The sequence below is a fragment of the Canis lupus genome, chromosome 19 (genome assembly GCF_003254725.2).
Source record: "Canis lupus dingo isolate Sandy chromosome 19, ASM325472v2, whole genome shotgun sequence".
NCBI classification, from domain to species: domain Eukaryota; kingdom Metazoa; phylum Chordata; class Mammalia; order Carnivora; family Canidae; genus Canis; species Canis lupus.
In genome coordinates this window covers 53,586,243-53,599,501 of record NC_064261.1, presented here as the reverse complement: position 1 = coordinate 53,599,501, position 13,259 = coordinate 53,586,243, and the positions used below count along the sequence as shown (strand labels likewise).

General features: G+C 39.2%; 1 long non-coding RNA gene across 1 annotated transcript in view; it reads left to right on the top strand.

Annotated features, from left to right (window-relative positions):
• Positions 1-13,259, top strand: part of LOC112649657 (uncharacterized) — a 46,978-nt gene that overhangs the window by 22,651 nt on the left and 11,068 nt on the right. The window lies entirely within an intron of this gene.

Here is a 13,259-nt window from a genome sequence, read left to right as displayed (position 1 = left end):
ATCGAAAGATGAATGGATAAAGAAGCTGTGGTCTATGTGTACAATGGAATATTACTCAGTCATTAGAAATGACAAATACCCACCATTTGCTTCAATGTAGATGGAACTGGAGGGTATTATGCTGAGTGAAGTAAGTCAGTAGGAGAAGGACAAACATTATATGTTCTTATTCATTTGGGGAATATAAATAATAGTGAAAAGGAATAGAAGGGAAGGGAGAAGAAATGGGTAGGAAATATCAGAAAGGGAGACAGAACATGAAGACTCCTAACTCTGGGAAAGGAACTAGGGGTGGTGGAAGGGGAGGAGGGCAGGGGGTGGGGGTGAATGGGTGACGGGCACTGAGGGGGGCACTTGGGATGAGCACTGAGTGTTATTCTGTATGTTGGCAAATTGAACACCAATAAAAAATAAATTTATTATTAAAAAAATAAAAATAAAAAAAAAATGTATCCCTTATGCAGAGTTGCAGATTGTTAAGCTGTGTCAGTAGAGGGCACTGAAGATAGGAGAGGAAGGAGCTTCCGTCTGGTTGCAGTGAGCTTATTCAGCAAGTTCCTGCATTGTGCAAGGCTTTTTTAGCATCCGGTTTCTACAGTGCCACTAAGTCAGCACCAGCTTTTCCTGGCAACCACCTCAGATGATTTTACAGTGGGAGGTCTTCCTTGAGACACATCTTTATGAACAGGCTTCCTGGGCAGGATGCTTTCTAGAAAGTTCCACCAGCTCTGTACCAGAGTGACTTATTTTACAGTCAGGGACCATTGGAGTCATTCTCTCCAGCAAGGTCTGGTTATCAGGGGGGGGGCGGGGAGCGACCCTTCCTCAGGTTCTCTGTGTCAGCCATAGGGATTGTGGTAGCTCCATTCATCTGCTTCTATCTTCTTGTATATTTACTTTCCACTACCCAATCCCTGTTGCTGCAGTCCCCTGTAGTAGTTAATATTTTTTTATATTACAGGTATCTCATTGAAATTTCTTTATAGTTTCTGTCTCCTGATTGGGCCCTAACTGATACAAATATAAAACATACATTCTCTATCACTTAACTCTTGACATATAGTAAGAATATATATGATAGCCACCATCTTAAAATTCTCCGCTTGATTTTATTATTTTTTAGCTAATTATATTTCATATATCATATTTCATTCTAAATAAAAGGTGAATAGTAGTTCATTCCTTCATTTAATTAGGGATCTTCTATGTGTCAGTCTGCATTGAAAGGGCCTATAGATACAATAGGAGAAAAAAATCCAGCAAAAATCACTATTCTCATAGAGCTCACATTCTACTGGGGTACCAAATCCAGGTAAGCAATTAAAATATGTAGTGTGCTAAATAGTGATAAGTTCTAAGAATAAAAATAAAGTAAGAAAGGGATATGAAATTTTAGGGACGAGTTAGCTGAAATGAAAGGCCCAGGAAGACTTTACTGAAATTGTGACTTTTGAACGAAGATTTGCAGGCATGATTGAGTGGGCCCTGTGGCTTTCTGGAAAGAATACTCGAGGTAGAGGGAACAGCATGGATAAAGGCCCACATTAGTACGCTAATATGTCAAGGTATAATAAGGACACCAGCGTGGCTGGGGCACAGATAATGGTGTTGGACGGAGTAAGGGAAGAAATAGGAGATGAGCTGACAGAAGTTGCAAAAGAGGGCCAGATGACAATGGGACGATTGACTTGAGCTTTTCTTCTGAGACAGGAGGCTACCAACATTATCAACAATATAATGTTATTGTAAGAGTTCTTGTTTCTGCTTACAAAATATTGATTACAAAAATATTTGGTATTTTATAATAGAAAAACAAAAAGAACCCTGTAAGATTGTTTTGTAAGTGATACCCCATTTGCAGCAACAGGGATAGAATTTCAGAAAACAATGTGAAAAGTACTTTTATACTATGTTTTACATGTAATTTTAATTTAAATGAACATCTCGATTCAATGAAATCTAATACTGTGTAAGATTCCTTGGCATCTTGAGAATCACTGTGAGGTTACTGAGCCTTAGGCAGTAATAGTCCTATTTACAATTGTTTGGCAGTCAAATAAATGCTCAAAACTTTTTTTTTTTTTTTTTTTTTTTTGTATTTTATAAATACTATTAAGAATGTGATTCTTCCAGTGGTGGCCCAAGAGCCAGGGAGTTTACTTTTATACAATTTAGGCTTTGTGGTATGTGATGTCTTCTGGGGGTTTTCTTTGTTGGACATTTGATCAGAAGGAAATTAAATATCTCTGAATGTATGTTTTAGAAATTTTGAAAGCAACATAAAATGTGAAGACAACTTGCCTGCATACTAAGAGCCTAGGAAAAATTTTTTGAGGAAGACTAGTTGTAAAGTATACTCCCAAAAAAATTCCTTGTCAAAAAATTATCTTTCCAAAAATATGAATTTGAATATCATATTAAATAAAATACTGAATACATACATATATGAATATCAGTATATTTGTTTTATTCTCAGAGAATGACATTAATATAAAGATCACATTAAATTGAGAGTAAGCATTACTTAAAAAAGGAACCTCTCAAATCTAGACATAAACATCACAAAGAAAAAGACAGAGAAATATTAATTTTTTAATATTAATAATTATATTGAGCATGTATTAAATGGAAAACATTCAAATAAAGTAGAATTTTGTCTTTTTTTTAATTTAAATTCAATTAGCCAACCTATAGTACATACTCAGTTTCTGATGTAGTGTCCAATAATTCATCAGTTGCATATAACACCCGGTTCTCATCACATCACATGCCCCTTAATGCTCATCACCCAGGTACCCCATCTCCCACCTACCTCCCCTCCAGCACCTCTCATTTTGTTTCCTATAGTTAAGAATCTCTCATGGTTTTTCTCCCTTTCTGATGACTTCCCATTTAGTTTTTCCTCCCTTACTATAGGATCCTCTGTGCTGTTTCTTATATTCCACATATGATTGAAATCATATGGTAAGTGTCTTTCTCCAATTGGCTTATTTCATTCAGCATAAAGCCCTCCAGTTCCATCCACATCGATGTAAGTGGTAATTATCCTTTCTAATCATTAATATATATATATATCTTCTTTGTTCATCTGTTGATGAACATCTCAGCTCTTTTCACAGTTTGGCTACTGTAGACATTGCTGCTATGAACATTGGGGTGCAGGTGCCCTTTTGGATCACTATTTTTGTATCTTTGAGGTAAATACCTGGTAGTGCAATTCCTGGGTTGTAGGGTAGCTCTATTTTTGACTTCTTGAGGAAACTGCATACCATTTTCCAAAGTGGCTATACCAGCCTGCATTCCCAGAAACAGTGTACGAAGGGTCCCTTTTCTCCACATCCTCTCCAACATTTGTTGTTTCCTGTCTTGTTAATTATCACCCTTCTCACTGGTGTGAGGTGGGATCTCACTGTGGTTTTGATTTGTGTTTCCTGATGGCAAGTGATGCGGAGCATTTTCTCATGTGCTTGTTGGCCACGTGTAGGTCTTCTTTGGAGAAATGTCTGTTCACATCTTCTGCCCATTTCTTGACTGGATTGTTTGTTTTTTGGGTTTTGGATTTGCTAAGTTCTTTATAGATCTTGGACACTAGTCCTTTATCTGATGTGTCATTTTCAAACATCTCTCATTCTGTAGGTTGTCTTTTAGTTTGGTTCACTCTTTCCTTTGGTGTGCAGAAGCTTTTTATCTTGATGAAGTCCCAGTAGTTCATTTATGCTTTTGTTTCCATTGCCTTTGGAGACGTGTCTATCAAGAAGTTCCTGCCGCTGAGGTCTAAGAGGTTGCTGCCTATGTTCTCATCTAGGATTTTGATGGATTCCTTTCTCATACTTAGATCTTTCATCGATTTTAAGTGTATTGTGAATGGTGCAAGCAAATGGTCCACTTTCATTTTTCTACAGATAGCTGTATAATTTTCCTAACACTATTTATTGAAGAAACTGTCCTTTTTCCATGGATATTCATTTGTGTTTTGCCAAAGATTAGTTGACTATAGAGTTGAGGGTCCATTTCTGGGATCTCTATTCTGTTCCATTGATCTATGAGCCTTTATTTGTGCCAGTACCATACTGTCTTGATGATTATAGTTTTGTAATAGAGCTTGAAGTTTGGCTTTGTGATGCCACCAGCTTTGGTTTTCTTTTCTCTCTTTCTTTCTTTTTTTGTTTTTTAAGATTTTATTTATTCATTCATGAGCCAAACAGAGAAAAAGAGAGGCAGACACACAGGCAGAGGGAGAAGCAGGCTCCATGCAAGGAGCCTGATGTGGGACTCGATCCAGGATCTGGGGATCATGCCCCCAGCCAAAGGCAGACGCTCAACCAGTGAGCCACCCAGGCATCCCAATAATTATTCTTCTAATGCATGAGCATGGAATGGTTTTCCATTTCTTTGTGCCTTCCTCAATTTCTTTCATAACTGTTCTATAGTTATTAGAATATAGATCCTCTACTACTTTAGTTCGGTGTAGTCCTAGGTATCTTATAGTTTTTGATGCAATTGTAAATGGAATCAATTCCTTAATTTCTCTTTCTTCAGTCTCATTGTTAGTGTATAGAAATGCAATTGATGGGCAGCCTGGGTGGCTCAGTGGTTTAGCACCGCCTTAGGCCCAGGGCATGATCCTGGAGACCCGGGATTGAGTCCCATGTCGGGCTCCCTGCATGGAGCCTGCTTCTCCCTCTGCCTGTGTCTCTGCCTTTCTCGCTCTCTGTGTCTCTCATGAATAAATAAATAAAATCTTAAAAAAAGAAAAAAAGAAATGCAACTGATTTCTGTGCATTTTTTAAAGACTTTATTTATTTATGAGAGACACACAGACAGAGGCAGAGACACAGGCAGAGGGAGAAGAAGCAGGCTCCATGCAAGAAGCCCGATGCGGGACTCGATCCCAGGACTCCAGGATCAGGCCCTGAGCGAAAGGCAGACGCTCAACTGCTGAGCCACCCAGACATCCCTCTGTGCATTAATTTTGTTGCTGAATTGCTGTCTGAGTTCCAGCAGTTTTGGGGCGGAGTCTTTTGAGTTCTCCACATAAAGTATCATGTTTTCTGCAAAGAGTGAGAGTCTTCTTCTTTGCCAATTAGAATGCTTTTATTTCTTTTGTTGTCTGAGCCTAGGACCTCTAGTACTATGTTGAACAACAGCGGTAAGAGTGGGCATCCCTGTCATGTTCCTGACCTCAGGGGAACATCTCTCAGTTTTTCCCCCACTGAGAATGATATTCATTATGGGCTTTTCGTAGATGACTTTTATGATATTAAGTTATGTTCTCTCTATCCCTATGCTGTGGAGAATTTTAATCAAGAAAGGATGTTGTATTTTGTCAAATGCATCAAATGAGAGGGTCATATGATTCTTAGCTTTTATTAATGTGATGTATCACGCTGATTGATTTGTGAATGTTGAATTCAGGAATGTTTATTCCTTGCAGCCCAGGAATAAATCCCACTTAGTTGTAGTGAATAATCCTTTTTTTAAAAAATAATCCTTTTAATGTACTGTTGGATCCTATTGCCTGGTATCTTGGTGAGAATTTTGGCATCCATGTTCATCAGGGATATTGATCTGTAATTCTTTTTGATGAGATCTTCATCTGCTTTTGGGATCAAGGTAATGCTGGCCTCATAGAATGGATTTGGAAGTTTTCCTTTCATTTCTATGTTTTGAAACATTCAGAAGAATGACTATTCCCCTGGGAAGCCATCTGGCCCTGGACTCCTGTTTTTCTGGAGGTTTTTGATGACTGCTTCAATTTCCTTGCTGGTTTTGGGTCTGTTCAGGTTTCCTCTTTCTTCTTGTTTCAGTTTTGGTAGTTTGTAAATTTCGAGGATTGGATCTATTTCTTCCACATTGCCTAATTTGTTGGCATATAGTTGCTCATAATATGTTCTCAAAATTTAATTTCCTTGGTGTTAGTTGTGATCTCTCTTCTTTCATTCATACTTTTTAAAAATTTTTTATTTATTTATGATAGTCACAGAGAGAGAAAGAGAGAGAGAGAGGCAGAGACACAGGCAGAGGGAGAAGCAGGCTCCATGCACCGGGAGCCCGACGTGGGATTCGATCCTGGGTCTCCAGGATCGCGCCCTGGGCCAAAGGCAGGCGCCAAACCGCTGCGCCACCCAGGGATCCCTCTTTCATTCATACTTTTGTTAATTTGGGTCCTTCCTCTTTTCTTTTTAATAACTCTGGCTAGGGGTTTACCCATCTTATTAATTCTTTCAAAGAGCCAGCTTCTAGTGTCATTGATCTATTCTACTGTTCTAGTTTCCATTTCATTGAGTTCTGCTCTAATCTTTATTATTTCTCTTCTCCTTCTTGGTTAGGCTTTATTTGCTGTTCTATCTCCAGTTCCTTTAGGTATAAGGTTAGCTTGTGTATTTGAGATTTTTCTAATTTTTTGAGAGAGGCTTGTATTGAAATATACTTCCATCTTAGGGCTGCCTTTGCTGCATCCCAAAGCTTTTGAACAGTTATGTTTTCATTTTCTGTAGTTTCCCCTCTATTTTTTTAAAGACTTCTTAAATTTCCTGGTTGACCAATTCATTCTTTAGTAGGACCTCCATGTGTTTTAATTCTTTCCAAATTTCCTCTTGTGATTGAGTTCAAGTTTCAAAGCACTGTGGTCTGAAAATATGCAGAGAATAATCCTAATCTTTTGATATCAGCTGAGACCTGATTTGTGACCCAGTATGTGATCTATTCCGTGTGCACTTAGGAATGTGTATTCTGTTGTTTAGGATGTAATGCTCTGTACATATCTGTGAAGCTCATCTAGTCCAGTATGTCCTTCTAAGCCCTTGTTTCCTAATTGATCTTCTGCTTAGATGATCTGTCCATTGCCGTGAGTGGGGTTTTGAAGTGTCCTACTATTATCGTATTATTTTCAATGTGTTTCCTTAATTTAGTTATTAATTGGTTGATATAATTGGCTGCTCCCAAGTTAAGAGCATAAATACTTATGACTGTTAGATCTTCTTGTTGGCTAGACCCTTTAAGTATGATATAGTGTCCCTCTTCATCTCCTACTGTAGCCTTTGGTTTAAATTCTAATTTGTCTGATATGAGGATTGCTACCTCAGCTTTCTTTTAATGTCCATTAGCGTGATTAATGGTTCTCAACCCCCTTACTTTCCGCCTGGAAGTGTCTGTAGGTCTAAAATGAGTTTCTTGCATACAGCATATAGATAGGTCTTACTTTTTTATACAATCTGATACCCTATGTCTTTTGATTGTAGCATTTAGCCCATTTACATTCAGAGTGACTACTGAAATACATGAATTTAGTGCCATTTTATTACCTGTAAAGTCCCTGTTTCTGTAGATTGTGTCTGTTTCTTTCTGGCTTATGTTACTCTTTGGCTCTCTCTTCTTTTACAGGATTTCCTCTTAATAGTTCCTGCAAAGCTGGCTTGGCTCAGTTTCCGTCTGTCCTGGAAGCTCTTTATCTCTCCTTCTGTTCTAAATGACAGCCTTGCTGGATAAAGCATTCTTGGCTGCATGTTTTTCTCATTTAGTACCCTGAATACATCATGCCAGCCCTTTCTGGCCTGCTAGGTCTCTGGTGCCAGTCTAATGTCCTACCCTTGTAAGTTGGGAACCTCCTGTCTCAAGTTGCTTTCAGGATTTTCTTTTTATCTCTGAAATTTGCAAGCTTCACTATTGTATGTCATGGTGTTGATTCATTTTAACTGATTTTGGGAGGAGTCTTCTGTACCTCTTGGATGTGAATGCCTGTTTCCTTCCCCAGGTTAGAGAAGTTCTCAGCTATGATTTTCTCAAATATACCTCCTGATCCTCTCTTTCTTCTCCCTTGGGCACTTCAATAATTCTGACTTTGTTTCATTTTATGGCATCACTAATTTTTTGAAGCCTCCCCTCCTGGTCCATCAATCATTTTTCTCTTCCTCGGCTTCTGTCCTTTCCATCAACTTGTCTTCTATGTCACTTACCTCTCTTCTGCCTCATTTATCCTAGCTATTAGAGCATCCAATTCAGACTCCATCTCAGAGCACTTTTTATTTCAGCCTGATTAGATCTCATTTTAGCACTAAGAGATTCTCCAGTGTCTTATGCTTTTTTCAAGCCCAGCTAATAACTTTTAATTGTTATCCTGAATTCCATCTCCAACATTTTACTTATATCCATATCAATTAGATCTGTAGCAAAGAGTATCACCTCTGGTAGTTTCTTTTGTTGTGAATTCCTCTTTGCAGTCTTTTGCCTAGAGAAGAATGGATGAACAAGAGAGTACTATCAAAAATATCAAACATGACCCAAGTGAAATGCACACTAGCCAAATCTGAAGAGGTCAGAAACCAGAAAAGAAAAGGAAAAAAAAAAATAAGGAAAGGAAAAGGAGAGGGAGAGAACATAATCTCACAGGGTGGACAAAGCAGGGTGACCCACTTGGTCCTGAGTGTATTTTGGTCTGTGTGTTAAAAGACACTAAATCCCAAAATTGTAAAGAAAACAAAATTTATATATATACAAAAATGAAATTGAATAGAGTGAGAAGAAGCCAAAAATGAAGAATATATCTATAAAATGTAAATGCAAAAAAATGGAAGTTAAAAGAAATCTTAAATCAAGAGTTGATACATCAATAAACTAGTTGAAAAGGGAAAAAAAGAAATGGAAAATTTTAAACTGAAAGGTAAATGAATCACATGAAAAAAACTCATGTACTATTTTCCCCTAGCGTTGGAGTTTTGCAGTCCTGTGAGGTGTATAAACTTGCTATCCCCCTGTCCTCCCAGCTGACCTTCTGGGGGAGGAGCCTGCTGCACTGATGCTCAGGTGTTTGCCGGGGCAGAGTGGCACCGCCCCTTGCCAGGGGACTGGGCTCAGTGTCAGCTCTTTCTGGTTGCTCTGTGTATGTTTTGTTCTCTGAAGGCTTTCTGCACCTCCTTAGGGGGTCAAAATGAAAATGGCTGGGCCCGAATCTCCAGCCCCCAAAACAAAAGATCACTGTCCCCTCTCTTCTGTAAACCCTCAGGGATAAGCAGTCTTCACCTGTGTGTGTCAGGGTGTCACACCGGATCCTGCTGGGGGAAGGCTGAGGGTCATCCCGTTACTGTCCTTTGCAGGCTCCCTTCCCTGAGAGCGTCACCCAATCAGGCTGTGGCTCTCAGTTATGGGGAACTGAGCTGAGAGCCCCCGTCCTGAGCTTGCTGACCATAACCAGTTTCTCCTCTCCAGGGCTTGGGAATTCTCCTGCCTCCAAGGATCCTGAGACCACACTGTCCCAACTAGGATTCTGCTCCCATTCACCACCTGCGCACATTTCAGGCAGGGATGTCACTCCTGGAGCAGATTTCCAGGTGTTCTGATTTTGTGCCTGGGGCTATACCAGCCTCCCATTTTGGATTCACTTCTCTGCATCTATTACCTTGCAGAAAGTGGTCACTTTTCTATGTGTAGAGTTCTAGCAATTCTTTTCTTACATTTCAGGTTGAATTCATGGGTATTCAGAATGATTTGCCAGTTATCTAGCTAAATTCAAGGGACCAGATGAGACAAGGTCAACTATCCTTTGCCATCTTGCTCCTTCCCCCCTCAAATAAAGTAGAATTACTAAAACATAAAGAATACTAAATTAGACATGCAAAAGGATGCTAACTTGAGAAAATTAAGTTTAGAAATTTTTTTTTACAAAATCACTTAGCGATTTACTCAAGAAAAATCATCTATACATAGTATAACTCTTCCTGTCCAATTATTTTTGTAGATCTCAGAATATAACCATAATGTATCTTAAGCCTCGGTAGGAAGGTTTATAAATGATTTGGCCAAAATTCCAGAAGTCGTTATAACCTCTCTCTGACCCTGTGTATCCTCCTTTCACTATATTATTGAGGTACAGAACAGAACAATCTAGGTCAGTAGTAATAGATGGCATTTAATATTGTTCTAAATATTTCACACATCTGAGTATTATTTTCAGGAAAATCTTAAGAGAATTCATGTTAATCATCATCATCATCATCAATAATAATACCTTATATGCTGGAATACACATGCTTTTCAAATTTACTCACCGTCTTCAATTTCCTTTAAAAAAAAAGATTTTATTTATTTATTCATGAGTAACACAGAGACAGGCAGAAGGAGATAAGCAGGCTCCATGGAGGGAACCTGATGTGGGACTCGATCCCAGGACCCCGGGGTCATACCCTGGGCCAAAGGCAGACGCTCAAATGCTGAGCCACCCAGGTGTCCCTAGTCTTCAATTTCCTATTTAAATTCATTCATTGAGACTTCCAAAGGAAACAAACAAACAAACAGAAAAAAATGGGGATTCTGAAAAAAGACCAATAAAGCCTATGGAAGTGAGGAAAAGAGAGAAAAAGAAAGAAAAGAAAAGAAAACAAAAGATAAGAAAAGAAAGGAAAAGAAAAGAAAATAAAAGAAAAGAGAAAAAGGAAAGAAAAAAGAAAGAAAGAAAGAAAGAAAGAAAGAAAGAAAGAAAGAAAGAAAGAAAGAAAGATAGATTGATTTCACGAGCAAGGAAGTAAAAAGGTATTAGGTATAGGTAGGAAAACATAAGCATAAGTGTTATGCTAGCCTTAAATAGTATCCAGGGATCCCTGGGTGGCGCAGCGGTTTGGTGCCTGCCTTTGGCCCAGGGCGCGATCCTGGAGACCCGGGATCGAATCCCACGTCGGGCTCCCGGTGCATGGAGCCTGCTTCTCCCTCTGCCTGTGTCTCTGCCTCTCTCTCTCTCTCCTCTCTCTCTGTGACTATCATAAATAAATTTTAAAAAAAATTTAAAAAAAATCTATTAAATAGTATTCAACTAAGTTAATTTTTCTAGAAAAATGGTTGTCTTCTACTTACTGCTTCTTGTTTATGCTTTGTCACTTCGAATTATACTTTAATCTCTCAAAGTATAAGCTTGCATGAAACTGATTAAGAGGTATATTAGCTTTCAAACACAGCCATAAAAAAGTATAACACCCTTCGCGGCTCAAAACAACACAAGTTACTATATTATGACTTTGTAGTTCAGAAGTCCAACATGGGTCTTTTTGGGCCAAAATCAAGGTGTCAGCAGGAATGCATTCATTCTGGAAGTTCTAGGGAAGAATCTCTTTACTTGGCTTTTCCAGCTTCTAGAATCCACTCACACTCCTTGGCTCACGGCTCCTTTCTTCCATCTTTAAAGCCAGCGACATTGCATCTCTCTGACCCTACTTCTTTTGCGACATCTCTTTCTCTGATTCTCCTTTTCTCATGCCTCCCTCATCCACTTTTAAGAGTTCTTGTGATTACATTGGCCAACCTGGATAATCTGGGATAATCCCCCACTTTAAGGCCATTACTTTAATCCTAAGGGCAAAATCCTTTTTGCCACCTAAGGTGACATATTCATTGGTTCTGGAGATTAGGATATAGCATCTTGGGAAGGGAGCACTACTCTGCCTACAACAAAAGCTTATATTTAAAATCCCATTCTCTGACCACTACCTCCTGTCTCTCTGCTGCATCCCCTCTCATCCTGTGACTCTACAACCTCTGAGCCTACCACTCCTTCACTGTCTCTCGTTTTCTCAAAGTCCTCTCTTCCCTCCTTATTAAACTAAATTCCATGGGTTATCATCACTGTCCCTCCTTTAGGCACATCCCCTACTCCCTTGCCCATCTCTTGTTCCACTCACTCGGTGAAAACCCAACCCTGATGACTCCAGCTCTCCCCTAGTCTGTCGTTGTCTTTGTGTAGCTGAACATGACTGAAGGAAAACAGCCTTGCTGACCGGTGTCCTATTCAAATCCATACCACAAACTTGACGTGGGCTCTTGATTCTATCTGGTATTCACATGTGATTTCCCTGGTCCATTCTCCTTCCCACTTTCCTAAGGGCCCTGGCATGCCTTCTCCTGTCTTCTCAGACCTCATACATTTATTTCTCCATCCTCGTTCTTGGCGTATGACTTGACTCTTTCTTTACTGCAAAATGCAAAACAAGCAGAAGAAAGCCCTGCACATTCCCACATATCTCTATACAGGTCAGCTTCTGTCCTCACATCCTACTTCCTCCTAATGGAACTTGAACTTAATGCCATCGTGATCTTGCATGTGGAAATGCATCTTTATTTCTAATAACTGTTGAATCGAGTCATTTTTTTTAATGGGTGTAGTTAGTAAACCACAGTAGCAACACCTGTGCTTTTATCATGAGTAAACATCTTAAGGATTTTATACCATGAAACAGTTTTTGCATCTACATCAGAATATTATAACACAAACATATCGCTACTTTAAAATTATGGTAGTTATTAAGTGTACTACTAGATATTATTTATGGCATTAGTATAGAAACACATGCACTAAAGTATCACAGATTTGATTTTTAAAATGATTTCATAACTGTGTTCCAAAATAATTGGTTTTCTTTATGCTCCTATGTATTTTATGCATTTGAAAACATAACAATGAGGGGGATGCCTGTCTGGCTTATTTTGTAGGGTATGCAAATCTTGATCTCAGGGTTGTGTGTTCAAGCCTCATGTTGGGAGTGGACCACATGTAAAATAAAAATAATTTAATTTAATTTAATTTAATTTAAAAATAAATAAAAACATAACACTGATAAGTGTGAATAGGTTTCAACTGTTAAAGGATTCATGGCATAAAAGAGAGACCATAGAGGGACTGTACTTGCTGTTATCTAAAGCCAGTCCCTCCATTTGTGCACTGGAACTAGGCTCCTCTCACCCATGAGGACAGATGTCCTCTTTCAGGCCTCCAGATCTATGCTCTGACTTCCTGATTTGGACCTGGAGCAGATCTCTGTGGACAGCACCGACCAGGTTTCCTTGTATCCTGATTTCTGCTTGAGTTTGGACAGTAAAGCACCAGCAGGACATCAAAGTATGGGAGGAGGGAGAAATTGGGATTCAGCTTTGGTTGCGCACCTCTTTCCTCTCAAGGAAGCTGGCTCTCTGGATTCATACATAACTGCCCCTGATTTTTCTCCTCCAGGGAGTTCTCCTTCTGTGGTGAGCATCTAGTGATTTACCTACCATCCTTTGAGAGCCTCTATAAGTCAGTCCTCACCTCTGTGATAATCTCTTCAGTTTCCCTCTTTTGAGTGTGTCATTTGCTTCCTGCCAGGACCCTAACTACTGCTCAGACTCAGAAAAATGGCCCCAGCATCTCTCCTTTCTCCATCTCTCCTACGTTCATTCCCATCAAGAGAGCCTTCTTTCAACCCAGTTTTCCTGACAGCTGCATTTCCATGATAGCCAGACTT